At 49.6% G+C, this 3,592-nt stretch overlaps 1 protein-coding gene across 3 annotated transcripts in view; it reads right to left on the reverse strand.

Annotated features, from left to right (window-relative positions):
• CPLX2 (complexin 2) overlaps positions 1 to 3,592 on the reverse strand; it is an 86,471-nt gene that overhangs the window by 73,794 nt on the left and 9,085 nt on the right. Inside the window, exon 2 of one of the 3 annotated variants that reach the window (XM_011990168.1) lies at positions 891 to 1,068. The exons of the other annotated variants lie outside the window; for them this stretch is intronic. The gene's annotated coding sequence lies outside the window, so the exon portion shown is untranslated. The remainder of the gene's footprint in view (positions 1 to 890; positions 1,069 to 3,592) is intronic. 3 annotated transcript variants of the gene reach the window in all.

The raw sequence follows: 3,592 nt of genomic DNA on the forward strand, positions 1-3,592 counted from the left end.
AAACAAAAAACAAAAAAAAGTTCACAGCCGAATGGAGACACGAGCAGGAAAGCAGACAGTTAAGCTACAATGTACCACCCCCTCTAACACAGTTTTCTCTGAGGTGCCTCTCTCTTCAGCACTTTAGAGAAGCTGGGAGGGCTTCTCTGAAAAGGAGAGTCTGGAGCTAAGGATTTGCAGAGGCCAGTGGACAGTGGGGCAGGAAGGGCTTTCCAGGCAGAAGGAACAGCATCTGCAAAGACACGGAGGATGCATGGTCTACTCGGGGAACTGGGAGGAAGGTGGCTTGGCTGGAGCCTCACGGCCAAAAAAGAGACTGGCAGGTTGTCAGAGCCAGTTTAGAAGGGGCCTTAGAGGAGCTTAGGCTTCACCTTGAGGGTGATGAGGAGCCACTGCAGGGCTCAGCTCTGCGCTCTCGATCCGTCCGGGCACCTCAGGGGCTCAAGGATGAGAATGGGAGCATGAAGGTGGGGAATCTGGGGTGCTCTTAACAGGTTGTGGACAGGAAGCAAGCTAAGGCAGTGGCTTGGGGTGGAAAAGATAGGAGGAGTAGGTAGCAGGACTGAGGGCTTGATGAGGTGTGGAGCTGAGGGAGAATGGGACTCAGCCTGCTGGCTTGGGTGTGTGTGTAGTAGTGACATGGGCGTCTGTGGCAGTCAACCCTCTCGTCAGCTGACCCACCCTGTGGAGTTGGAGGTCCTCTCCCAGCCACGAGAAAATCGCTGTGGCAGCTCCTAGTGCCAGTTCCAGCAAAGGCTACCCCTACCACCTGACTGCTTGCAGACCGTGTCCTAGCAACCTCGCAGCCCTCCCCTTGGCAACGTGAGCTCCTCCTCTGACTGCGCTGGAAGGAAAGGTGGGGCTGGGATGCCCCCGACCACTAGACCCGCCCAGGGGACTTGCCACTTGCAGCCTGCCGGGCTCATCAGGTGGAGGCTGGCCAACCAGGTGAGGGAGGTGGTCTGGACACGGAAAGCCTTGGGAGCTGGGTTCTGACCCCAGAGCTGATGCTCTGTGTGAAAGATCTTGGACACGTTTCTTCCCCTCCACAGGTGTCAGTTTTCCCTTCTGTGAAATAAAAAGGGATCGCTGCAGTCTAATGCTGTCTCATCCCATTTTTGATATTTTCCATGCTTATTGCTTGGATTCTCTGTTGCTGACACAGATTTTAGTGTCAGACTCCAGGGATTTAAATCCTAGTGGACAAGTCATCTCATCCCTGAGTCTAGATATTTTTTTTCTCTGAAAAATGGATATATCTCATGTTTACTCAAAAGGGTTATTAGAGTTGGCTGAAATGGTGTCAATCGAAGTGCTTTACAAATGGCAAAGAATAATTAAGATGAATGTTATTGATTTCATTTCATCACATGGTCTGTGCTCTATTGAAATTCATTGGCCCACCACCAGCAGCGGCCACAGCAGCAAGAGTTTACTGAACACTTACTATGTGCCAAGCATTGTGCTGACTGTTTTCCTAATATTACAACAACCATGGGAGCTACCTATAATTATTATCCCCATTTTACATATGAACAAAATGGAGGGCTTAGACGGTTAAGTATAGGAAGAGCTTGGCCTGGCTCCCTGGCTTCAAAACGTGCTGGTTTGAAATGCATGAGGTGTCCACCTCAGGATCTCTTCTTACATCTTAGGTTTTTCCTCTTGTCTGAAGTCAGAATCTAACAGGGTTGGCTAGTCAGGGGAGTAGCACTAACATTTAATGAGCATCTTTTATGTGCCAAGAATCGACCAGGCTTTCAGATTTAAACGTGTTTGTAAATCACCGGGAGGGCTTGTTAAAATGCAGGTTCTGATTCAGTGCCTCTGAGATGCAGCTGAGATCGTGCATTTCTAATAAACTCCCAGCTGATGTTGATGCTGCCGGTCTGTGGGCCACACATTGAGTAGCCAGGCACTAGAGGACTTTAACCAGTATCCTACTGCATCCTGGTGACTAAGTTTTATTAGTTCTGGGTTCAAAGACGGGGAAATCGAGGCTTGAGAGGCAATGCACCTTACTAGGCTCCCAAAGCATACAAGGGCTGGGTCTGATCCTACACAGCACCTTAGGGTACAGGCCCAGTATCACCTCCTTGATGTGTGATCCTTTCTCCGGGCTTCTGTCTCTACAGTCAAGGCAGGCAGTGTTCTCTGGGGCCCCTACCGGGAACAGTTTCTTATTTTCAGTTCTCCGTGAGCAGACTGGCTCCTGATACTGGCTCCTAGTGGGAACAGGGCTTGGCCCAGGCAGTGTCCCTGCCGTTGAGCAAATGTCTTAGGGCCAAGATTAGAACCTACTTATGTACAACTCATTTCACCTTCCTCACCCTAATCCCTCCTCTTTTGTATCCTGTCTTTATTTAAAATTTTGATATTTTATTCATCATGGTTTTTTTGCACTAATTTTTTTTAAATATTGCATACAAAGTTATTTATCTTAATCAAGTTTTCAGCATCCCCCTAAATTGTGCACCAGAGGCAGGTGCCTTACTGGCCTCACCCCAATCCTGGTGGCCTTATGTTGTCTCCCTCCCCCTGCATCCAACCGGCATTAGGATGCTGCCCACAAGGCACTGCAGTGCCCACACGGCCGCCCGCGCCAATGGATTTATTTCCCAGCAGGTGAGTCCTGCAGATGCATCACTTGCGCTGCCCCTTGGCTGACCTGCTCTAGAGATGGCAGCAGGGACTGTGGCCTGAAGGAGGGCCCAGGGGATCACTCTGACATGGGCTTCACCCCATCCACCCCTTACTGGCTGAGTGACTGAAGGAAGTGACTTCACCACACTTTAGATCACGCCACCCCTCTGTCTCACAAGGAGACTCCCCCAGCCTTCAAGGCCCTGCCTAACCCCAGCCTCACAGCCTTTCTGCTCTCACCATCTGTGACCTCCTCCTTGCTCACTTGGTTCCTGCCCTGCAATCTTGTCAGGGTTGTTTTTGTCCTAGGACCTCTGCATGTTCTGTTCCTTCTGCCTCTACGCTTGTCCCATAGGCAGCTTCTTCTCATTCAGATGCCAGCCCCAATGCCTCTTCCTTGAAGCCTTCCCTAATTTAAACAGCCTCATCCTCCTTGGCACACTGTCTTTTACTTTCTTTCTAGTACTTATATGACTTGGTGAAATGATTTTGTTTACTTGCCTAGTTTTTTTCTCCCCACTAGAAAGTGAGCTCCACAGAGGCATGGCCCTTGTCTTCCTCTTCACTGTCTCTCCAGCTTCTAAAACACTTATTGGCTCATACAACTGCCCAGTGGGTATTGACGAATCAATGAGCTATTCCTTGGGCTTCAGTTTTCACATTTGGGAAGTGGGATGATAACCTTAACCCACAGTGTTATTTTCACAATTGAAAGCACATTTGGGCCGGGCACAGTGGGTGGCTCACGCCTGTAATTCCAGCACTTTGGGTCCCAGCAAACAGATCACCTGAGGTCAGGAGTTCAAGACCAACCTGGCCAACATGGTGAAACCCTGTCTCTACTAAAAATACAAAAATTAGTCTGGTGTGATGTCAGGTGCCTGTAATCCCAGCTACTTGGGAAACTGAGGAAGGAGAATTGCTTGAACCTGGGAGGTGGACACTGCAG

This window comes from Mandrillus leucophaeus, unplaced genomic scaffold (genome assembly GCF_000951045.1).
Source record: "Mandrillus leucophaeus isolate KB7577 unplaced genomic scaffold, Mleu.le_1.0 Scaffold372, whole genome shotgun sequence".
NCBI lineage: Eukaryota > Metazoa > Chordata > Mammalia > Primates > Cercopithecidae > Mandrillus > Mandrillus leucophaeus.